This window comes from Chiloscyllium plagiosum, unplaced genomic scaffold, assembly GCF_037043375.1.
Source record: "Chiloscyllium plagiosum isolate Xiang-an unplaced genomic scaffold, Cpla_swu_hap1 HiC_scaffold_36, whole genome shotgun sequence".
NCBI classification, from domain to species: Eukaryota; Metazoa; Chordata; class Chondrichthyes; order Orectolobiformes; family Hemiscylliidae; genus Chiloscyllium; species Chiloscyllium plagiosum.
This window is the reverse complement of record NW_028270174.1, coordinates 15222938-15248750: the sequence shown is the minus strand read 5'-3', so window position 1 is coordinate 15248750 and position 25813 is coordinate 15222938. Positions and strand designations below refer to the sequence as shown.

Here is a 25813-nt window from a genome sequence, read left to right as displayed (position 1 = left end):
CCGGAGCACCTGGTGGAAAAACCACGCAGAGACGGGGAGAGTGATCAAACTCCACACAGACAGTTTCCCAAGGCTGGAATCGAACCTGCTACCCTGGTGCTGTGAGGCAGCAGTGCTAACCACTGAGCCACCGTGCCGCCATCTTTGGTAGGGTTCCTCTGTTTGATCCTATATTCATCAGATGTAATGACTCTCTGCTCTTGCAAAGTTATAAACTCAAACTGCTTCCTGATTTGTAAAAACGTTTTCTTCAGCTTGGTCGATCCTGATCCATTGAATAGCATGACCCCATCTCTGACAGCATTGCAAAATGAAGGTTATTTCCAAATGCATATTACAATTATAGTGAATATCAAGGAATGGAAAATGCATAACAGAAACACATGGTTCAACTGCTGTCCATTACAGATATTCACAATCCATTCTAGATGTTATTCTAGATATAACAAAGTACTATGCATTATGAACATTATCCAGTGGGTTGAAGTTTAATAAGACAAGCCAGTTGTAATATTTACTGGTGATATCGGAATGTCTCTGTGCGTTAATAAGCACTGGCAGAGACAACAAGGTATAAAACCTTAAGACATTGGAGCAGAAATAGACCATTCAGCCCATTGAGTCTGCTCAGCCATTTAATGAGATCATGGCGGATGTCCTCAACTCCACTTTCCTGCCTTTTCCCCATAACATCCAATTCCCTTCCTGATTAACAATCTGCCTATCTCAGCCTTGAATATTCTTAATGACCCCAACCTCAATAGCTTTCTGTGGTAACGAATTCCACAGATTCACTAACCTCAGAGGGAAGGAATTCCTCCTCATCTCTGTCTTAAATGTGCAACCCTTATTCTGAGATGATGTCCCTCTGGTCCTAGACTCTCCTACAAGGGGAAACAACCTTTCCTCATCTACCTTGTCAAGTCCCTAAGAATCTTGTATGTTTCAATACAATCACCTTCCATTCCTCTCTATTACAATGAGTACACGTCCAGTCTACTCAACTTCTCCTCATAAGACAGGCCCTACATACTTGGGATCAGCATAGTGAATCTTTTCTGGACTGCGTCCAAAACTGCTACATTTTTCTGAGATAAACGGCTCAAATTATTTTCACAACATTCCAGCCAATCAATACCCTGTATAGTTTTAGCAACACCTCCCTTTTTTCATACTCCATTCCCTTTGAAATACAGGTCAACATTTGATTTGCCCTCCCTATAACCTGCTGAACATGGATGCTACCCATGCACCAACTAGTAATTAAACCAATGACCTTCGTATTTATTAGGTCTTCATGAACTATCAATTGGATGTGTTTAAACCTAGTGGTGTTGAGAAGAGTCTGTTTTAGTGAATTAAGGGAAGTATTTACACGCTTTCGAAAAGCCAAATAGAATTCAGTGCAAAGCAGCCATTCCCTTTGGCTATGACTGACAAAAAAAAAACTACCTGCAAGCAATGTAATTCTCTCACTTTGTTTGCAAACAGTTGGACTGTGTGTTGCTCAGGCCCAGTCTCACTGAGGACAGAGCTCCATACTGCATAATCCTTTCCACCATGACTCAGAGTACACAGCTGCTGTATTGGCAGAGGCTATAACTACTCTCATGGTAGGCATCTCATAGGAAAGGGAAATAATCGGACAGTGGATTTGTCATCCTTAAGTCCTTGTAAACAACAGTTTAAGAGATTAAAGAAGTGGCTCCCGAGAGCACTGTGTGGTGTATTATGGAGGCATACTAACCATGAAGGTTCAAATATTGATTGCAATGTCTCTGCACAGTCAGGATGGGTGCAAGGGACATGACATTTGGACTCAGTGTCCTTCAGCTTGATAGATTTTCCAAGTTCTCACCCCTGATCCACATCCAATGGCTTTGTCAGCACTGAGTGAGGACACAATTGTGCTCTTCATGATATCAGCTCCTTTCCAGAGGAATAATTAGCCTGCTGGTGTTATCTTTCTTTAATCACATTTGACCTCCGGGGGCTAATGTACCAGAAAACTACCGGTCCTCACATGAGTCACTACCTCAAGGGAAGAAGTAACGAGAGAATTAAAACCAGGGACCTGCCAAAGATACCTGCTGATCGCAGGGCTGCGACTTCAGGGTTCGCTGCTGATACCTACTTTGTCTAACACAATTACTGCATTACTTTTAAACTACAGAATATGTAATTAAATTATTGGCCTGAATGATTTGCAGTGATATTCACCGGTAAGATTGCAGAGCTGGGCTGTTACGTTGCAAGAGGCAGCATCAATTTTGTTTTGAAATTGAAAAGTCGAGGCAAGAATCTAAAACCAAATGAAAGGCACCAAACTTCAAAAGAGTAAAAGAAATAATGTAAGTCAGAAAGTAGTGATTGGATGACTAAAGCATTGACACTATAAATTTTAGATAATTCCTTCCTACAACAGACACCAGAACAAATCATGCTCATAGTAGCATTTTAAATATCTGTTGATATCTCATATGTTTTTAAATGCAATCAAACTGCTACTTACTGCCACAATAGGCTGAACGACACCCTTCTACACTGTAACAGTGCTATGATTCTGTGAACCAGACAGCAACTACTAAACCCTTGTAATAAAACCATTAACAATGGCTAATCTAACACACCTATTTAAGAAGGGATGGAGGCAGAAGACAGGAGACTATAGACTGGTCCACCTTAACTTGGCCATTGATAAGAGTTTAAAGTCCAATATTAAGGATGAGATTGTGGATTACTTGGAAAAGCATGATTAATAAAGGCTGAGTCAATACAGTTCCATCAATGGGAGGCCATGCTTGACAAACCTGTTAGAATTTTTTGAGGAGGTACTGAGCAATTTAAACAAAGTAGACCCTATGGACATTATCAATTTGGATTTTCAGAAGGCCTTTTCCAAGTGCTGCACAGGAAGCTGCAAAATAAGATAAGAGCCCATGGTGTTTGGGGCAAGGGGCTGGCATGGATAGAGGATTGGCTGACTGACAGAAAGCAGAGAGTGGGGATAAAGGAGTCTTTTTCAGGATGACAGCCGGTGACTAGTGGAGTTCTGCAGGGGTCAGTGTTCAGACTGCAGCTAATCATTAACGATCTGGATGAAAGAACTGAGGGCATTATTGCTAGGTTTGCAGATGATGTAAAGATAAGTGGGGGGACAGGTAGTGTGAGGAACCAGGGAGGCTGCAGAAGGACTTGAACAGGCTAGGAGAGTGGGAAAAGAAATAGCAGATGGATTACAATGGGGTAAGAATGAAGTTATGCGCTTTAGGAAGAAGAATAGAGGCATAGACTATTTTCTAAATGATGAAAGACTTTGGAAATCTGAAGCAAAAGGGACTCAGAAGTGCTCGTTCAGGATTCTTTTAAATTTAAGAGGCAGGTTCAGTTGGCAGTTAGGAAGGTAAATGCAAAGATAGCACTCATTTCAAGATATCTAGAATACAAAGCAGAGTTTCACTGCTGAGGTTATACAGGTTCTGGTCATTCTGCACTTGGAGTATTGTGAGCAGTTTTGGGCCCCATATCTGAGGAAGAATGTGGGGGAGCATATGATTGAAACTTACAGAATGCTGAAAGGCCTGGATAGCGTGGACATGGAGAAGATATTTCCACTACTGAGAGAGACTAGGATTGGAGGGCACAGCCTCAGAATGAAGATTAGATTAGATTCCCTACAGTGTGGAAACAGGCCCTTCGGTCCAACAAGCAACCCATCCAGACCCATTTCCCTCTGACTAATGCACCTAACGCTATGGGCAATTCAGCACAGCCAACTCACCTGACCTGCACATCTTTGGATTGTGGGAGGAAACCAGAGTACCCGGAGGAAATCCACACAGACACAGGGAGAATGTGCAAACTCCACACAGACTGCCCGAGGCTGGAATCGAACCTGGGTCCCTGGTGCTGCGAGGCAGCAGTGCTAACCACTGGCATGACATTTTAGAGCTGAGATGAGAAGGACGTTCTTGAGCCAGAGGGTTCTGAAGCTGTGGAGCTCGTTGCCACAGAAGACTGTGGCGGCCAAGTCATTGATTGTATTTAATTTTGAGATAGATAGATTCTTGATTAGAAAGGGGTCAAAGCTTATGGGGAGATGGTGGGAGAATAGGGTTGAGAAACAGACTAACTGAGATTGAGTGCTAGAGCAGCCTGAATGGGCCAAATTGCCGAAATTCTGCTGCTACATCATATGGGCTTATGGTCTAACATTCATAAAACAGAGCAGAAGTAGCCAGAACACAAAACAGAGCTTAACAGGGTTGTCTAAGACATTCCCAGTCATCCCAAAAACTGCCAGAACTAGATGTCACCCATATGCATTTGTTTCACAAAACTATAAAATCATAGAATCCCTACAGTGTGGAAACAGGCCCGACAGCCCGACAAGTGCACACCGACCCTCCCAAGAGTAACCCACCCCGCTACTCTCCTATATTTACCCCTGACTAATGCACCTAACCTACACATCCCTGAATACTATGGGCAATTTCCAATGGCCAATTCACTTAACCTGCACATCTTTGGATTGTGGGAGGAAACTGGAGCACCCGGAGGAAACCCATGCAGACACAGAAAGAATGTGCAAACTTCACACAGTTGCCTGAGGCTGGAATCGAACCCTGGTCCCTGGCGCCGTGAGGCAGCAGTTCTAACAAGTGAGCCATCGTGTGACCGACAATATGCTTTATTCATAAAATATGCAGCAATACTTTACAAGATATTTGTACTTGAAAAGTACAGAAGGTGCAACAAAATTTAACTTGTCTCCATACAGCACATTCCACTCTTAATATGATTATAATAGTCTTAATATTTACAACATGCATCCCATTGCCTGAGGGCAAAGCATTTCAAATTGAAAATTCAGAAAGTGCAATGGAAATAAGCTTCTCATCACAACCCATATTCTATTCTAGCATGCCTCAATACAGTTTCGATACGCTTGATGTATACAATGTATATTGCAGGACCATGGGTTCAGCCCTTTGAAAGGCCTAAGACAGCAACCTATCTCCATTATGTCTCTGTAGCAGTTGTCCCAAGCTTTGGTGTGCCCTCACCGCACAGTCCTGAACCTTGGAATGCAACACTCTGCAAACTCTGATGGACAGTTCGACCCTGGAATACGAGCAAGTTACAGACAGATCAAAAAGGATTTTGTTTACCAAGTTTATTGTCCTTCAGCTGCAGTTAATGGTTGTTTTGATGTGCACCAAGGTGCTAAATGAACGCTTTCCATCATTGAGGCACTAAATGAATATTTTTCATCAGTATTTTTTGGAAAAAGACAATGTTGTTGAGGAGAATACTAAGATACAGGCTATTAGACTAGTTGGGATTGAGGTTCATAAGGAGGTGTTAGCAATTCTGGAAAGTGTGAAAGTAGATAAGTCCCCTGGGCCAGATGGCTTTATCCTATTCTCTGGGAAAGCTTGCAGAGCCCTTGGCTTTGATCTTTATGTCATCATTGTCTACAGGAATAATGCCAGAAGACTGGAGGATATGTCCCCTTGTTCAAGAAGGGGAGTAGAGACAACCCTGACAATTGTAGACCAGTGAGCCTTACTTCAGTTGTGGGTAAAGTGTTGGAAATGATTATAAGATATTGGATTTATAATCATCTGGAAAGGAATAATTTGACTAGGAATAGTCAACACGGTTTTGTGAAAGGTAAGTTGTGCCTCACAAGCCTTATTGAGTTTTTTGAGAAGGTGACCAAACGAGTGGATGAGGGTAAAGCAGTTGATGTGGTGTATATGGATTGCAGTAAAGCGTTTGATAAGGTTCCCCATGGGAGGTATTGCAAAAAATATGGAGGGACGGGATTGAGGGTGATTTAACGGTTTGGATCAGAAATTGGTTAGCTGAAAGAAGACTGTACGTGGTGGTTGATGGGAAATGTTCATCCTGGTGTTCAGTTAGTAGTGCTGTACCGCAAGGATCTGTTTTGGGGCCACTGATGTTTGTTATTTTTATAAATGACCTGAATGAGGACGTAGAAGGATGAGTTAATAAATTTGCGGATGACACTAAAGTTGTGGACAGTGCGGAAGGATGTTGCAGTTTAAGCTGCAGAGCTGGGCTGAGAGGTGGCAAATGGAGTTTATTGTGAAAAAGTGTGAGGTGATTCAATTTGGAAGGAGTAACAGGAATACAGAGTACTGGGGAGAAAGTGAGGTCTGCAGATGCTGGAGATCAGAGATGGAAATGTGTTGCTGGAAAAGCGCAGCAGGTCAGGCAGCATCTAGGGAACAGGAGAATCGACGTTTCGGGCACTAGCCCTTCTTCCATTAACCATTCTTACAGAGTACTGGGCTAAAGTAAAATTCTTGGTAGTGTGGATGAGCAGTGAGATATTGGTGTCCATGTGCACAAACCCCTGAAAGTTGAATATTTTTCATCAGTATTCACAGGAAAAAGACAATGTTGTCGAGGAGAATACTGAGCTACGGGCTATTAGACTAGATGGGATTAAGGTTCATAAGGAGGAGGTTGATAGGGTTGTTAAGAAGGTGTACGGTGTGTTAGCTTTTATTAGTTTGAGTTTCGGAACCATGAGTTCATGCTGCAGCTGTACAAAACTCTGGTGCGGCCGCACTTGGACTATTGCATACAGTTCTGGTCGCTGCATTATAGGAAGGATGTGGAAGCATTGGAAAGGTTCAGAGGAGATTTACCAGGATGTTGCATGGTATGGAGGGAAGGTCTTATGAGGAAAGGCTGAGGGACTTGAGGCTGTTTTCATTTGATAAACAAAGGTTAAAAGGTGACTTAATAGAGACATGCAAGATGATCAGAGCATTAGATAGGGTGGACAGTGAGAGCCTTTTTCCTCGGATGGTGATGGCTAGCACAAGGGAACATAGCTTTAAATTGAGGGGTGATAGATATCGGACAGCTATCAGAGGTATGTTCTTTACTTAGAGAGTAGTAGAGGCATGGAATGCCCTGTCTGCAACAGTAGTGGACTCGCCAACATTAAGGGCACTTAAATGGTCATTAGATAAATATATGGATGAAAATGAAATAATGTAGGTTAGATGGGCTTCAGATCAGTTTCACAGGTCAGCACAACATCGAGGGCCGAAGGGCCTATACTGCGCTGTAATGTTCTGTCTATGTCTATGTTCCTAAGAACAATTTATGGAACACAGGGTAGACTGTCATGGAGCTGCTCAGCATGAACAATGACAATGAACCTTTGCAATGTTTGGAATAATGTGTTCAATTCTGGTCTCCCTGATATTGGAAAGACGTTGTTAAACTTGAAAGGGTTTGGAAAATATTTACAAGAATGTTGCCAGCATTGGAGGGTTGGAGTTATAGGGAGAGGCTGAACAGGCTGGGGCTGTTTTCCCGGGAGCGTCAGAGGCTGAGGGGTGACCTTATAGAGGTTTATAAAATCATGAGGGGCATGGATAGGGTAAATAGACAAGATCCATCCCAGGTTGAAGGAGTCCAGAACTGGAGGGTATAGGCTTAGGATGAGAGGGGAAAGATTTAAAAGGGACCTAATGGGCAATGTTTTCATGCAGATGGTGGGGCATGTATGGAATGAGCTGCCAGAGGAAGTGATGGAGGCTGGTATAATTGCAACTTTTAAAAGGCATCTGGATGGGCATATGAATAGAAAGGGTTTAGAGGGATATGGACCAAAATGCTGGTAAATGGGAGTCGATTAATAGAGGATATCTGATCAGCATGAATGAGTTGGACTGAAGGGTCTGTTTTTGTGCTATGCATCTCTATGCATTCTCTGTCTGTCTCCAGACCTTCTTTGCAAAGCCATATTCCACGACAGCAGCACAGCCATCTCGAGGGCAGAGAGGGAAGATTCCCACATGTGGGAAGAAGCTGACATGAGTCATAATCATTGTTAATGGAACTAGTGCTTGATTCTGGATATATTCATGAAAGTTACAGTCCCTGAGGAACCATGGGGACCTCATAAGTACAGAGCAGCTGGGACTCTAGATTAGGTATGCAGTAATAGTACCACCATACTGCTGTGGCTGGTGACAAACTAGTCTAAAAGCCTTGTGATAGTCTAAATACGGAAAGACTGAATAGCAGATGGAGCTTATGCAAATGACTTTGTATGTATGAATAATATCTGACAGCCATTATTTATTGCTGGATCTGATGTAGTTCCTAATGGGAAGAACATTTCTGAAGCTATATCAGGTCAATGTGGGTGCTGTTGAATTCAGTCGACATGAGATTGACTACACTCAGGTGTATTAGGCCAGGGTTTCGGAGCCTTTATACCTATTAAGAGGATCTGCATGCTGTGAAAATTCTCTGCATACTGGCAGAGTTGTATTGGATTCTGTCAAACATCTCCTTCTGTAATAGTCTGGAAAGAGAGATAAAGAAAGAAAGAAAGAGCGAGAGAGATGCACCAGTTTTTGTTGAGGTGCATGCTGAGTAGCTCACCGATGCAGGACTCCGTGGTCTACGGGATACACACCAAGACAAATATTGAGTGCACGCAGAAGACCATCAATTGTTGAAAGCTGCTCGTTATTCTGACTGAAACTTGTCGGTCTTCTAGTGTAAATGGTTGACCTCATCCAACTGTTGCAGGCTGGCACATTCCAAGGTTCAGGACTATGGGCTGAGGGGCACACTAAACCTTGGGGCAGCTGCCACCGAGATGCAATGGAGAAAGACCCCCATCTAAAGTCTTTCTGCCAAAGTGCAACAGGAATCTGTTCAGTTGTAAGACCCTCTCTTTGTCTCAAAATGAATGTAAATGGGGACCTGCATGAGTAGGAAATGTGTTGGTGTTTGCGATTGCAGAGAATGTCAAATTCCAGTGTTTGTTTTTGGTTGATGTTCAAAGGCTCTATAGAATTGCTTTATTACCTGTGTATGTCCGTACAGAAGTTTTGCAATATTCTGTACTTCTGTAACAAAGAACATTGGACTCGGTGGTATTAGACAGGCATGGCCCCAGTCCTAATGCAGATACACAGGATGCAGCTTCTGGCTAGCAGCATGTCTGAATCCGTGAAGGAAAGGCATTGTCAACTTTGTCTACAAGTTAAAGGGGGAGAGGGCAGTAATTAGAGATTGGTGGCCCATCTCACTGCAGAATGTAGACGACAAAGCTCTGTTCAGGATTGTCTCCAATCTGGTTAAATCTGCTCTCTGAGTTGGTGATCACCCCGACCTGACCTGCATTGCACTGGCAGGAAGATCTCTGACAGTCTCACCCTGTCGTCTCTCAGGTTCCCCACCTGAGTCCAACATGAGGCTGTCTGTGCATGGGAAACATTGAGGAGCTCAAGAGGGACTACGCAGGTTGGAGAACCATGAAGCCCCTCTTTGCGTCCCCAGCAGACTGGTGGGAAACAGTAGAAGGGAACATCAAGAGGTTCTTCATCCTCAAAGGTGTTCAGGAGGCGAGAGAGAGGCGGGGAAAACTATCCCAGCTCCAGGAAAGTATGTAGAACCTGCTCCTGCTGCAGACGATGGGGGTGGATGTCACGGAGGGCCTCAAGGAGGTGAAGGGCCAGCAAGCCTCGCTCTTTGCTTCGGTGGCCTCCAAGATAATTTTCTGGTCCAGGGTCCGCTCGGTGGAGCAGGACGAGACGTGCTCACGTTTCTTCTTCCAGAAGGTGCACAAAGAGAGCTCCGTGCTCAGCAGCCTGAAGGAAGAACATGGCTCGATAACGTCATCTCAGGCTGACGTCATGAGGATCAGTAAATCCTTCTATGCCAGTCTGTATGACGCGAAGCCGACTGACAGCGCAGCCTCCCAGTCGTTCCTGTCCTCTATCACAGAGGTCTTAGACGACAGAACACGCGAGAGGCTGGACCAGCCGCTATCTCTGGACGAGCTGACCAAGGCCATCGAGTCCTTCGAAAAGAATAAAACTCCCGGAAGCGACAGCTTACCGGTCGAGCTCTATTCCACTCTGTGGGACTTGATTGGCCAGGACCAGCTGGAGGTGTATGTCAGTATGCTTCGGGCAGGTACCATGAGTGAATCCATGAGGAAAGGCATCATCACCCTCATCTACAAGCGGAAGGGGGAGAGGGAGGAACTCAAAAATTGGAGACCAATCTCACTGTTGAATGCGGATTATAAAATTCTGTCAAAGGTAATCGCCAACCGGGTCAGGTCTGCTCAAGGGTCGGTGATTCACCCTGACCAAACCTGTGCTGTGCCGGGCAGGAAGATCGCTGAGAGTCTCGCACTCCTTAGGGATACGATCGCCTACGTGCAGGACAGAGGGTTGGACACCTGCCTGATCAGCCTGGACCAGGAGAAAGCCTTTGACAGGATATCACACAGGTATATGAGAGATATTCTGTCCAAAATGGGCTTTGGGGAGGGAATCTGCAATTTGATCAGACTGCTCTACACCAACATTGTCAGTGCAGTCTCAATCAATGGGTGGGAATCAGATAGCTTCCCAGTCAGATCTGGAGTCAGGAATGGCTGCCCTCTCTCTCCTGCCTTGTTTGTGTGCTGCATAGAGCCATTTGCCGAGTCCATCAGGAAGGATGCGAGCCTGAGAGGGGTGACTATTCCTGGCAGCGGGGGCCTGCAGGTTAAGGCCTCCCTGTCCATGGATGACGTTGCCGTTTTCTGCTCAGATCCACTGTCCGTGCGCAGACTCATGTGCATATGTGACCAGTTCGAACGGGCCTCGGGGGCCAAGGTAAACCGAGGCACGAGCAAGGCCATGCTCTTCGGGAACTGGGCCGACCAATCCTCGATCCCCTTCACCGTCAAGACCAATCACCTGAAGGTGCTGGGTATTTGGTTCGGAGGGGCTGGGGCGTGCGCCAAGTCTTGGGAGGAGCGTATCAGCAAAGTGAGGCAGAAACTGGGCAGATGGAACCTACGGTTGCTCTCCATCACGGGAAAAAATCTGGTCATCAGGTGTGAGGCACTGTCATTGCTATTATACGTGGCACAGGTCTGGCCTATTCCCAGAACCTGTGCCGCTGCAGTCACCCGGGCCATCTTCCAGTTTATATGGAGGTCAAAAATGGACCGGGTCCGAAGGGACTCGCTGTACAAAGATCTGGGCAACGTGGGAAAAAATACACCCAATGCCACCCTCACCCTGATGGCCACCTTTTTGTGTGGCTGCATCAAGCTGTGCGTGGATCCCTGGTACGCAAACACCAAGTGTCACTACGTACTGAGGTTCTACCTGTCCCCGGTGTTGCGAAGGATGGGCCTGGCCTCGCTGCCGCGGAACGCTCCGAGTAGTTGGACCGTTCCGTATCACCTGTCCTTCATGGAGAAGTTTATGAAGAAAAACACCTTTGACCACAAGTCCATCAGGAAGTGGTCAGCACGTAGTGTCCTTGAGACCCTTCGGGAAAAGGAGAGGGCGGATCCTATCGAGCGCTTCCCTGAGCAGACTGTCAAAGCCGTTTGGCAGAATGCCTCATCGCCAGAACTTTCCAACAAGCACCAAGACATGGCTTGGCTGGTGGTGAGAAGGGCTCTGCCTGTGAAATCCTTTATGCACACCCGGACTCTCAGCCGCACCGCACGCTGCCCTCGAAGCGGCTGCGGGGGGGACGAGACTGTCACACACCTCCTTCTGGAATGTGCCTACGCAGAAGACGTCTGGAGAGGAATGCAGTGGTGTTTGTCGAAGTTCATCCCGAGCAGCGCCTTGACGCGGGACTCCGTGCTCTATGGCCTGTTTCCCGGGACGCAAACCGAGACGAACATCAACTGTGCCTGGAGGATCATCAACTCGGTGAAGGACGCTCTCTGGGTGGTCCGAAACCTGTTGATCTTCCAGCTGAAGGAGTTGACCCCGACTGAGTGTTGCAGACTGGCACATTCCAAGGTCCAGGACTACGTGTTGAGGGACGCGCTGAAGTTTGGGGCAGCTGCCGCCAAATGTAGAGCAATAGGGGAGGGGGAATGGGTCTGGGTGGGTTGCTCTTTGGAGAGTCAGTGTGGCCTTGCTGGGCCGAATGGCCTGTTTCCACACTGAAAAATGTGTTGCTGGAAAAGCGCAACAGGTCAGACAACATCCAAGGAGCAGGAGAATCGACGTTTCGGGTATAAGCCCTACTTCAGAAATGAGGAGGGTGTGCCAAGCAGGCTAAGATAAAAGGTAGGGAGGAGGGACTTGGGGGAGGGGTATTGGGAATGCGATAGGTGGAAAGAGGTTAAGGTGAGGGTGATAGACCAGAGAGGGGGTGGGGCGGAGAGGACGGGAAGAAGATAGCAGGTCCAGAAGGCGGTGCTGAGTCCGAGGGTTGGGACTGAAATAAGGGGGGGAGGGGAAATGAGGAAGCTGGAGAAATCTCCATTCATCCCTTGTGGTTGGAGGGTTCCTCGGTGGAAGATGAGGCACTCTTCCTCCAGGCGTCATGTTGCCATGGTCTGGCGATGGAGGAGGCCAAGGACCTGCATGTCCTTGGCAGAGTGGGACAGGGAGTTAAAGTGTTCAGCCACGGAAAGGTTGGGTTGGTTGGTGCGGGTGTCCCAGAGGTGTTCTCTGAAACGTTCCGCAAGTAAGCAGCCTGTCTCACCAATGTAGAGGAGGCCACATCGGGTGCAGCGGATGCAGTAAATGATGTGTGTGGAGGTGCAGGTGAATTTGTGACGGATATGGAAGGATCCCTTGGGGCCTTGGAGGGAAGTAAGGGGGGAGGTGTTGGTGCAAGTTTTGCATTTCTTGCGATTGCAGGGGAAGGTGCCGGGAGTGGAGGTTGGGTTGGTGGGGGGGTGTGGACCTGACGAGGGAGTGGTCTTTCCGGAACGATAGGGGAGGGGAGGGATTCCGTTGTATAATTGCGGCTGCAGCTTCAACATTGACTATCCCTGCCGGTGCAGATTGAAGATGCTGCCCGTTTAAATGAAGAGAGTCCCGGGGAGGGCTGGGTGAGATACAGTGCGGTTTAGACTCCGCTAAAATGTTAAAATGAAAGCAGGATTCTCCTTCTACAAAAACAAGTGACATCATCCTGTGCTATCCCTCAGTGTTTGCTTTGTCTGTGCAGGGGAGGGCACTGTGCATCCGATACATAGGGAGTTACTGAGAAAAGGCTATCAAGGCTTCCTGAAAACAGATGGTCCAATCTTAATGCTCCTGACAAAAAAAAACCCTCAGAGCATCACTGCTGGTGCTGTAGCTATTTTTAGACAGAGTCGTGGCTGCGTTCTCTCACATTTTAATTGTTCATGTGCATCCTGGATCGTCTTGTCTGCACTGCCACCTTTATCAGGAGTAATAGCCAGCTAGGTTAGCAGCAGCAGCTATTTTTGTGAACAATGCACATTGGAATTAAATCTGTAATGTCTGCTCAGGGGGAGAAAAATATACTGCGTGGATTTCCAAAATGAACTTGGACTCACTGAAAAACAAGAACGCAGAGGGAAATGTTTTAATTTACAAGATTTCAGAATTAAGTGCTCTAAAACATACCTCCTACTTACAGACTGAATCATTATTTGCACAGTCCAAGTTGCTATTTTTCTTGCTGTGATATGCCACACTGTTAATTCTAAAGCGGTTGCAACAGCACAGGGACAGGGGTTCTCTGTGTACAGAACATCAAATGTGGTAGGGCAAGTGGAAAGGCCAATACTGGGCAACCTCGATTATCCAAACGACATGGGCAGGGAGTATTTCATTCGGATAATCGAATGTTCGGATCGTCGAATGTTCGGAAAAACAGTTCACCTCAGCATCGGGAGCTTGAGATCTTGTTTGGATAATCCGAAATTCGGACAATTGATGTTCGGATAATCGAGGTTGTACTGTAAACAGAAGCATGCAGTGTACTTGGTTTTATTCATAGGGACAAAGAGTACAAGTGCAAGGAGCTGATATTGAAATTGTATAAGCCATGTGTTAGAACTCAGTCTGAGTATTGCATACAGTTGTGGGTGCCACGGCATAGGAAAACTCAAAAGCATTGGAGAGAGTGCAGAAGTGATTCATTAGAATGGTTCCAGATATGAGAGACTTCAGCCATGAGGATAGTTTAAAGAAATTGCAACTGTTGTCCCTGGAGAGAAGGAGGCTAGAAGGGGATCTGGCTGAGGTTCTCAAAATCATGAGTGGGTCAGACAATGTAACTGGGCTCAAGCTGTTTCCATTTGTAACAGTGACAAGAACGAGAAAGCAGAGATTTAAAGCAATTTGCAAATGAAGCAAGGGTGGAATATGGGAAAGAACTTTATCACACAGCGAATTATTAGGGTATGGACTGCACAGTCTGGAAATGGAGGTGGTTTCAACTGAGGATGGTTATTTGGATTGTAATTGTGTGCAGGGGTGTGGATATGTCTGCATTCCTCACTTTCTCCTACAAGGGTATGGAGGAAAGGAAGACGATTGGCACTAGATAATGGAGCTGGCACAGTCACGGTGTATCAAGTAGCCTCCTTTTGTACCGTAATAATTCTGTGATTCTGTAAAGGTCACATGGAGATTTGCACACTTATTGGGATTTTGAATCCTTCATCCATAAGGCAGCTCCTCACCAGTGCACACTCCACTGGTGTATCTGATAAGTTTAAACAGAAATCCTATAACGAAACCACAAGTTTTTGGAAGTACGAGCAACTGAACCATAGTGAACACAAAAATCAAGTCACTTTCCAGCTGACATTGGAAGACGGTGCAAGAGGACTGACATTTTTATTTATTCATGGGAAGAAGGTGTCACTGGATGGGCCAGCGTTTATTGCCCTTCCCTAATTGCCCCGAGACGGTGGTTGGTGAGCTGCCCTCTTGACCCACTGCCCTTCTTGTGCTGTCAGTACATGTGCTGTTAGGAAGGGAGTTCCAACGTTAGGACCCAGTGGCAGTGAAGTAAAGGCAATCTCGTTGGAAGTCAGGACGGTGTGTGGGGCTTGGGGGTGACGGTATTCCCATCTGTTGCCTTTGCCCTTCCTGTTTGGTATAATTCATGGGTTTGGGAAGGTGATGTCAAAGAAACCTTAGCATCTTGTAGGTGATTCACACCAACACTAAGATGTCCAATGAAGAGAGTGTGGGGGCAAAGTAGGCAATTAACAATGTGTCCAACCAGTGTTAGCAATCCTACCCTGAGGGAAGTGAACTGAAATCCTGATATGCAAGGGATAGGGGCCAAAGTACACAAGTTGAAATTCAACCAAAAGAGAGTGCCTCTGGTGATTTTCCTGTTTACCTCTCTATCAGCTACTCCTCTGTAAAGATCACTGACATGAAATGTTAGCACCGTCTCTTTCTCCACACAGATGCTGCCTGATCTGCCAAATACATTTTTAATGCAAGTTTCCAACATCTACACCACTCTGCTTTCCTTCCTATGAATGATTCACGCCAGAATGTTCTGAATAACCTCCATATAATGGTGACTAAAACAAGCAACATAGGTTCAACCAAAATTAATTGCATTCCAGCAAGAACTAGATCCATCCCATGCATGAGGCAGGATAATTGGTAAATATAGCATTTTCTTTAAACCACAAGGTTGAGTTGCTCATAAAGTGAACACAAAAAGGCTTCCTGCTCCACATTCCAGGCAACAGCAGTTTAAACAAGTTCCGCAGATCAACACGTCCGAACTTGTCCGTCTTGCTACTGAATGGAATTTCCAGCAGGGGTCCTTGCAGGTGAAAGAATAAAGCAAAATGAATTAAAACAAACTGTTTAAAATGATAAAAGAAAGACATAAATAGTTATATTTTTTCAAAACCTCACGCCGACTATCGAAATGGAAGAGATACAAATCTGCAAAAGGCGCCCAAGGTCTATTGCAATGGCAGATGGTGGCATCTAGTGCCTTGGTGTTTTAAGAATGAGATTGATGCCAGTGCTGGTTAATGCCAGCTGTGAACTTTCAGGGATGTCATGAGAATTTTTCTGATTCATTCACAGGATGTGGGCATCACTGACTCGTCAGTATTTATTGCCCATCCCTAATTACCCACAGAAGAGTTAAGAGTCAACTACATTGCTGTAAATCTGGAGTCACGTTAGGCCAGACTAGGTACAGATAGCAGTTTCCTTCCCTAAAGGGCATTAGTGAACTAGATGGATTTTGACAATTGATTCATGATCATCATTACACTCCAGATTTTTGCTTTTTTATTGAATTCAAATTCCACCATTTGAACCCGGTTAATTCAGCAAACTCTGAATTAACACTCCAGTGATAATATCACGAGGTCATCATCTCCCCCTTAGAGTGAGGTACCATGTAATGAGAAGCCACTTGTCCTTAACATAACAACCTGTGCCACCATCACACCACAGGCGATGGCATGTTCTTCACATAGGGTTGGGCAGACGTGGCCAAATCACCCCTTCGTGTCAACATGGTTTAGTGGACACAAGAAATAGGAGCAAGAATAGGCCATTTGGCCCTTCAAACCTATTTTGCCTATGAACATAACCATGGCTGGTCTGACTGTGGCCCTAACTCCACCTTCCTTCCTGCCCTCAAGACCCTTGATTCACTTGTCAATCAAAAATCTGGCTAGTTCAGCCCTGAATATGATCAATGAACTAACCTTCACTGTTGTGCAGGGATAGAATTCCAAATACTAACAAATTCCTCTTCATCTCTGACTCAAATATTTTTAACCTGTGCCCCCGTTCGTAGATTCTCTCATAAGGTGAGGCATCTTCCCAGCACCTAACCCGCCAAGCCTTTCAAATGTTTCAATAAGATCACCTCTCATTTTTCTAAACTCCAATGAGCTTAGGGCCAACCAACTCAAACTTTCCACATAAAACATACCTTTCCTCGCAAGTAAGATTTCTGTCTCTTATATCTGGGGTTCTAGATCAGCAGTTAACCACGACAACTGACGCTAGAACTCCAGTGTCCTGCTGCACTGCCTTCGAGGTCAGATGTTAAACTGTGGCCTCACCTCTTGGCTTGGGAGGACATAAGAAAAGCCCAATGGCACTATTTCAAAGAAGGATCCAGAAGCTATTTCTGGTATCCAGGTCAATATTTCTCAATCAACACCATAAACCACATTATTCAGTCACGGTCACATCATTGTTTGCTTTGTACAAATTGGCTGATGGATGTCGTACTTTATTGACCATATAAAAAAAAACCATTGTAAAGGCAGGTTGAGACATCAGCTGCCATTTAAATGCATGTCTTTTTTGAGGGATTACCCATGGAACTGGGTAGTCAAGGAGGCCAATGTGGAGAACATTCTGTCAAAAGAAGCAAAGGAACTGGGTGATAATGTTGAAAGTGTTCCTTACACATTGACTCTAAATATTGTGCGCAGTCACCAGGATTGTAGTTAGTGCGTAACGACTGTCATACAATTGATAGAGTGCTCCTTACATGTGATAGGGAGCTACTGTCCTCCAACAAACAGGATTCTTAAGTAGTTTTACAATCTCTGCTCTGGTGCTCCATGTTCTAGGATCTGGATGTACTTTGGGTTGGTGAGATTTGGAGGAGAGGGGAATTGTAATGCTCTTGCTGTTTGATGTGTTCTTCTGTCTCCTATGTTTGGCGCTGAGGCAGATTTCTGACTGGGGTGACAGCAGCTCTGTGCTGTGACCAGAATCAGCAGTGAATATTGCGCAGCAAGTAGGCCAGAAGTACAAGGAGCTACTGTTTGCAATGACCTCACTGCATCAAGTCAAACACACCAGGCACTTTATTCATTCACAGAATGAAAAGGAAAGGTCATTGTTGGAAGTTGCAGAAGGTTACAAAAACATCAGTGGTGGAACAAAGCTTGCCTGCATAAAGAACGGTAAAAATGTTGTGCCTGCAAGTGTTATAAGCTCAGACGGGCACTCCTACACCCCACCTGAGTACATTTTCCCTCTGATGTTTTTCATTATTATGAAATGCCACTCAGTGTGTGCGTGACATAATCCTGTGGAGTGCTGGATGCCTCCCAACAGGAACGTGGACAAGATTCAACTCCTGCAACATAGCAACAGCATGCATCATTTCCTGGAAACAGGGATCAGGATGTTTCCACCTGAATAATTGTTGTTTGAAAGATCCCCTCAGGACATGTTAGTGGATGGCATGGTGACCACTCAACTAGTAACCTTACGCATGGAGAGCAACACTCAAAAATATGTGGCATCATTGGACATTATTTGACCTCATTTAAATGTTGATTTGGGAACAGAAATAATTACTCTGAAACCATAAGTTCACCAAAGAGTTGGCATATCATTGAATGAGCAACAAATAAAAGATTGCAGTGAATATAGTAAAGCACAACCCAAAAACACAAAACACGAAAAGTAAATCGAGAAACTGGAAATATGCACCAGGTCGGGCAGCATCTGTGGAGAGAGAAACAAGAGATATCTTTCCAGGAGAAGACTGTTCCATCTGAACTGAGAACAGTTAGAAATGTAACTGGTTTCGAGGAAGCTAAAAGGGAGGACGAAGAACAAAAGGAAAGATCTGCCCTCGGAGACATTAAATAACAAAGGTTTCAAAATGCCAAGACAAAGAGAAAAGTTATGAGACAAATAAAGGAACAAAAGATGTGTCAAGAAGTCAAGGAAATTCCAGAATGGCAGCTGTCTGAATGCAAATTAAAGGGATGAAGAAAGAAGAAATAAAATTGAACCAGAGGCAAAACAGAAAACAAAATGGGAGCAGAAGTGATGATGTGGGATTGATGAACTACACCATTCTTAGACTGCGATCCAATGAGAAACATTGAAGATCACACAATGTCAGGACCTTCAATTATCATTAAACAGTGTGAATGTCTTCAGAATCTTTCACTCTTATGGGAAGCTTTTCTTTCTGGTCTTTACCAATAACTTTTCCAGTGAGGTTTATTGGTTTGATGCATATACAGTGTACAGCTCAGTGACCTTCCAGCACAATTTTCCTGACTTTGCCTTTGCCAAGGGGGTCTTGTGCATTGTCAGCACTCCCAGAAGGACAAAGAGGCTTTGGCAAACGTGCTGAGAGCTATTACACCAGAACGTTTAAGCTCTAAAAAAATTGCAACAGCAGATGTAATTCAGGCATTATAAAACTGCTTGAGATTGCTGAGTATGATAGCATTGTGCATAAAATTGACACAGTGTGGGGTCCTACGCTAATTCATTTTATAGTCGGCTGATAAAAGAACCTTTTTGTTTTCATTAAGAAGCTAATTATCCGACACAGCTGTCATCGTCTTGAAAGGAAGGCGGTCTGTGGAGCAAATGTTAAGTTCCGAGAATAAAACCGATCCTCTGAACATATATTATGTTCTGTCACTGATGTGACATGGCTGCTACAGTGTTTCAATGCTGTTGTTGCGAGCTTTTATCCAAAGCAATTACCCTTGTCAAATGAACAATGAAAGCTCAAGATGGCATTGAATTGTCCGCACCCAACAGTCATTACAGCGTGTTATTAACCCTAGTAATTGTCTTTCTGTTTTGGGCTTAACCATCGAAAACAGCGGGCAAGTGGCCGCTTTCAGCTCTGCAGATAGCATTTTCTCTAATCCAGAGGCAGTTTCACAATGTTAGAATTAGAATTAGAATTTTATTGTCAAGTAAGGACGTATATAAGTACAGTGAAAAGTGTACAATGTCACTGTCCACTGTTCGAGTTAAGCCATTCAGGTTAGATGTACATCTTCACACAGTCTAGAACTCTTTCCCACAAGAAACCTGGTCAATTGAGAAGTTACAAGTTAAGACCAATAGAATTTTCTGAAACAGGACTGTGAAGGGTCACAGAAACAAGGCAGTTAGGAACAGAATTAGTCTCTTCAGCCCCTCGAGACTGCTCTGTCATTCAAGGAGATCATGGGTGATCTGTAGCCTCGCTCCATTTTGGCCCAAATCCATTAATACCTTTCGCTAAACAAAAAGTTAATTATCTCAGTTCGATGAAATTGCGGTGCAAATCACCCGTGATCGAACTGGATGTCGAAACAGATTGAAGGAGGATAAATGGCCCACTCATGGTGCTTTGCTCTCACGTGCTAACATCCCAAATCAGCATGTGTGTTGAAGTAACTCCCAGCTTCTCTTTTTGTCAGCACTTGACATGGGCGGCCCAGTGGTTAGCACTGCTGCCTCACAGTGCCAGAGACCTGAGTTCAATTCCTACCTCAGGCAACTGTCTGTGTGGAGTTTGCACATTCTCCCTGTGTCTGTGTGGGTTTCCTCTAGATGTTCTGGTTTTTGTGGTTCTGTTCGCCGGGCTGGGAGTTTGTGTTGCAGACGTTTCGTCCCCTGTCTAGGTGACATCCTCAGTGCTTGGAAGCCTCCTGTGAAGCGCTTCTGTGATGTTCCCTCCGGCATTTGTAGTTGTTTGAATCTGGCACTTCCGGTTGTCAGTTCCAGCTCTCCGTTGCAGTGGTCGGTATATTGGATCCAGGTCGATGTGCTTATTGATTGAATCTGTGGATGAGTGCCATGCCTCTAGGAATTCCCTGGCTGTTCTCTGTTTGGCTTGTCCTATAATAGTAGTGTTGTCCCAGTCGAACTCATGTTGCTTGTCATCTGCTTGTGTGGCTACTAAGGATAGCTGGTCATGTCGTTTCGTGGCTAGTTGGTGTTCATGGATGCGGATCGTTAGCTGTCTTCCTGTTTTGTGCAGTCCTTGCATGGGATTTTGTACACTACATTGGTTTTGCAACTAGCCACGAAACGACATGACCAGCTATCCTTAGTAGCCACACATGCAGATGACAAGCAACATGAGTTCGACTGGGACAACACTACTATTATAGGACAAGCCAAACAGAGAACAGCCAGGGAATTCCTAGAGGCATGGCACTCATCCACAGATTCAATCAATAAGCACATCGACCTGGACCTAATATATCGGCCACTGCAACTGACAGCTGGAACTGACAACCGGAAGCGGCAGATTCAAACCACTACAAATGCCGGAGGAAAGATCACAGAAGCGCTTCACAGGAGACTCCCAAGCACTGAGGATGTCACCTAGACAGGGGACGAAACGCCTGCAACACAAATTCCCAGCTCGGCGAACAGAACCACAACAACGAGCACCTGAGCTACAAATCTTCTCACAAACTTTGAATGTTCTGGTTTCCTCCCACGGTCCAAAAATGTGCAGGTCAGGTGAATTGACCATGCTAAATTGCCTGTAGTGTAGGGGAATGGGTCTGAGTGGGTTGCTCTTCGGAGGGTCGGTATGGACTTGTTGGGCCGAAGGGCCTCTTTCCACACTGTAAGTAATCTAATCTAATTTGGACATTGGGTAACAGTGGGATCTTAAATCCCATCGGGTATTCACATTGAAGTGGGCCAAGAGCAAGCTGCGAAAGATTTTGTTGTTCAAGTCGCAAGCACAATATATCAAACAGCAGAATGCTGAAAACAGCTTTGGATGAGGATTTGCTGCATAAACCCAGTGGGATACAACACTTGTTGTAAAATCTTTATCCTGTGTGTTTATTCATTTAGGAATTGATCCATTTTCCTATGAAAGGCTTCAGTGGGGTCAACATTTCCTGCACAAAGCAGCTGGCTGCTCCACAAGTCAATAATTTTAAGCATGAAGCATTCCTCCGTTTAGGTCTCTAATTCAGGGGTGGCCTCCCAACCATTCTCTGTTTGTGCTCTCCGCAAAAATCAATTCCTCAAGATATTCTTCCCTTTCTCATGAATGAAAGTATGACAGTGCTCTGACTAGATGAGAAGGGATGAGTTGGCTCCTTCTTTTTCAATTTACTGCACCTCCCCCACACACCCCCCCCCCCCCCCACCCTCGTCAAATTAATTCCTTTTACTATTCCACTTCCTGTCACACTTTAATTAAAATGGGAAGCCAGTCAGAATTAAGGATCCAATGACAAGGTTTACTTGGTGACCTGGAATTACAAAAGGTGGAAATTCAACGGGATTTGCTGCTACGTCATCCCCTTAAAAGGGCTTATGCATTACATCAGACTTGACAGCATTCAATAGGGCATTGGGGTTCTTGAAATGCCCTTAACTCTGGTCCAGAAGACCCATGTTCAAGTCCCACCTGCTCCAGACGTGTGACATCACATCACTGAACAGGCTGCCTGGAAAACAGTTATTTGAGTGGGCACTGGGTGCATATTTGAATAAAGATGAAGTGCAAGATAATGAGGATGAAGGAGATTGGCACTAGGTAATGATAGCAAAGATGAGGACTGCGGATGCCGAAGCTTAGAGTCGAGAGTGTAGTGCTGGAAAAGCACAGCAGGTCAGGCAGCATCCGAGGAGTAGGAGAGGCGACATTTGGAGATAAATGGAAAAACAGGCTTGAGGGATCAAATGGCCAACTGCAGTTCCTACGTTTATGAGATTGATAGTGATGTCTGTGGCCCTGCCATTTCTACAGTCAGATGTCTGCCTAGACTGACTCAAGAAGAATGGGACCTGGATAACTGATACCTATGCAACTACAGATGAGCAAAAATTCAACATCTTCAAGGGTGTGGAGAGGTGAGTAAAGGATGACATAGACTGCAGTTTGTCTGCTTAACTATGTAAAATCAGAACAGTACAGTTTAACAACATGTAAATAATTGAACTGGGAAAACTTACCTCACAACTGGATAAGTGTAAAGTAATACACTTGGGCAGGACAAACAGGGCTAGGGAATGTATTATGGATGATAAGTCCTTGGAAAGCACCGAGGATCTGAGGGACTTTGATGTGCACACCCACCAGTCCTATAAGGCAGTGGGACAGGTGAATAAAGTAGTTAAGAAGGTGTATGGAATATTTGCCTTTATTAGTCGAGGCTTGGAGGTTATGCTGGAACTGTTGGCAAAGCCACAGAACAGTAGAATCTAGAACAGTGCAACACAGGAACAGGCTCTTCAGCCCACCATGTCTGTACCAATTATGCTGCCATTCTAAACTAATCGCATTTCCCCTTCCCCTACCTTATCCCAAATCCAACCTTCCAACTCAGCACCGCCCTCTTGACCTGTCCTACCTGTCCATCTTCCTTCCCACCAGCCCCACAGCCCCTCCCATTTTTCTCTCTACTCCCTCGGCTCACAAGCTCCATTCCTGATGAAGGCCTCGTGCCCGAAATGTCGACTTTCCTGCTCCTCGGATGCTGCGTGACCTGCTGTGCATTTCCAGCACCAGACTCTTGACTCTGAGCTCCAGCATCAGCACCCTCACTTTTTTCTCATCCCATTTGTTTGCTCATGGTCCATATCCCTCTATTCTCTGCCTGTTCATGTGTCTGTCTAAATGATTTTTAAATGTTGTCGTCGTATCTGTTTCTATCATCTCCCATGGCAGCGTGTTCCAGCCACTTGACCACCCTCTGTGTAAAAAAACTCGTGTTGCATATCTTTAAATATTCATTCTCTCACCTCAAACCTCTACCCCTTTAGAGATGATGTGAGGAAAACCTTTCTCACCCAGAGGCTACTGGAAATCTGAAACTCAGTGTTCAGAGGGTAGAGGCAGAAACCGTCATGACATTGAAAAAGTGGACGCACACTTGTGATGGCAAGGTTACAAGGTTATTGGCCTAGTTGTGGAAAATGGGATAAGAATAGTCAGTGATTGTTTTTGACTGGTATGGGTGTGATGGGTTGAAGGGTCTTTATCTGTTCTGTAGATCTCTATGACTATGACAACATTTCTGGGCTTAGGGAGGGCAATCAAGTAAATCCAGTATCCATGCCTTTTCTCGGGCAAACAGGGTGAAGGTAGGAACCTACACATTGACTTGGCACACTTCCTTTCCTGATTATGCTCTGGTGAGGCATCTTGAGAATCAGGCAGCCATGTTGGACTGACACTAAAGTCATGTAAAACAGACTGGGGAAGATAAGACCATAACAAACAGGAGTAGGTCATTCGGCCCCTCAAGTCTGTTCCGCTATTCATTAGGATCATGGATGGTCTGACGTTCCTCATGTCCATTCTCCCACATTTTTCTGGTAATCCTTGATTCCCCAACTGATGAAGGATCTATCTATTCCAGCCTCAAATATACACAAGGACTCTGACCCCACAGCAAGGAGTTCCAAAGACTCACAATTCCATGAGAGAAGAAATTCCTTCTCATTTCAGTCTAACATTGATGCCCATTTATTATGAGACTATGCCCTTTTGCCATGGCCTTCCCAGGACGGACAGCATTTTTGGTATTGACCTTGTCAAGCCCCTTATGTTTCAATGAGGTCATCTCTCATTCTTCTAAACTCCAGTGAATCGAGTCCCAACCTGTTTTGCCTTTGCTCGTATGACAAATCATCCGTACCAGGAATCATCCTAATGAACCTTTTCTTAACTGCCTCCAATAAAGTGATATCCTTCTTTAAATAAAGGGAACTAAAACTGCTCACAGTACTCCGGCCATGGTCTCACCAGCACCTTGTACATCAGATAGGTGTCAATACCCAAAGGGAAATTGAACTGGTTCAGGTGTCGTTGATACCATCACAGTTACTTTTATTGAGAGCTACTTTATAGCTCAATGCCTTTCAAGCTGAATTTGTGTTCACAAGTTGTCAAGCTGAGATGCAAACTCAAGCTCTCTAATCAATCATCAGTCTAGGCCTAAGGATTATGAGTGCAGTGATATCACTATTGTACCTTCGGCTAACATCATATAACTGCCCAGATTTTTAATGCAATTTAAAGAGAAGTTAGTTGCTTCGTGCACAAGACTATCAGAGTTGTCAGAACACACTAATATTGAGTGAGGAAGGGGGGGGATAAAGAATGCTACAGGAGCAGAGTACAGGGACATTTCCACAGTGCCTTGCCCATCCTGCACATAAAGTGGCACTACTTTATGTGCATATTGGTTGCAAATAATGTGCCACCACAGCAAAGAGTATCTATGCCCTCGATGAGCAGAAAAGTTAATCAAAAATGGATGTGACTAAGTGATAGCGGTAGGAATGCCACTAATATACGAGGAGGATGTAAAGTAATAGCTTACTGGAAACTCATTTGCTGACGAAATTATGTTGTAAAGATAATCAGCGGGTCATTCATTGAGTTTAGATATGTGTTTATTGAAGGCTTACAGGAACTGCTGTAAACAAGAAACATTTGCTCTCAAAAAGTTCTAGGATGACCTTGTTGATCAGTAATGGCTAGAGAATGTGCACATGATCCAGACTGACACTGTAGTACCGTACTGAGGGAATGCTGCATTACCACAAGTTTAACATCAGATGTGACATTAAATATGGTCCCTCATTGCCTATTCAAGTAGACATAAAATATCCCACAGTACTATTTCAAAGAAGGGTTGGGGTGAGTGGTGGTGGGGGATGACCTGGACAATATTTATTCCCAGCTAGCATGACCAAAACAGCTATCTGGCCATGACTTCATTTCTGTATGGAAGCCTGCTGAGTGCATGTTGACTGGTGTGTCTCCTATTTTACAACAGTGACTACAATACAAAGAGTACCATGTTGGCTGTATAGCAAGTTGGAACTTCCTGCAGTTATGAAACATGCTGTATAAATGGAAGTTCTTTCCTATATTTATTTTCCCCTTCCATGCTCAGACAAAACCTGGTTAATCAATATTGAACCCGCTCAGACATTGCATCATTCCCAAATAAGATTTTTAAAAAGGTTGCACCTTCAGAGGGGCTGGCTATCAGTTAACCGTTAGAATTTCAGACCTCTTTACTTATTCTTCTCCCTCAACTATCCTGATCCAAACTGGATTGGCCAGCCGTTCATCTCTGGAAATCTTGCTGTGCAATAAATGGCTGTGGGGTTTAGCCAAAAAAACTGCAATCACTAAAGTTCTAATTTATTGCATTACAGGGTATAAAGATATTGACGTAGGATATGATGAAGACACTGGAGAAATATGTCTTTTCAAACAAGGCATGTTTGTATTGAGTCACGGT

General features: G+C 44.8%; 1 protein-coding gene across 1 annotated transcript in view; it reads right to left on the bottom strand.

Annotated features, from left to right (window-relative positions):
• nrg1 (neuregulin 1) overlaps positions 1–25813 on the bottom strand; it is an 835600-nt gene that overhangs the window by 341118 nt on the left and 468669 nt on the right. The gene's annotated exons all lie outside the window — the stretch shown is intronic.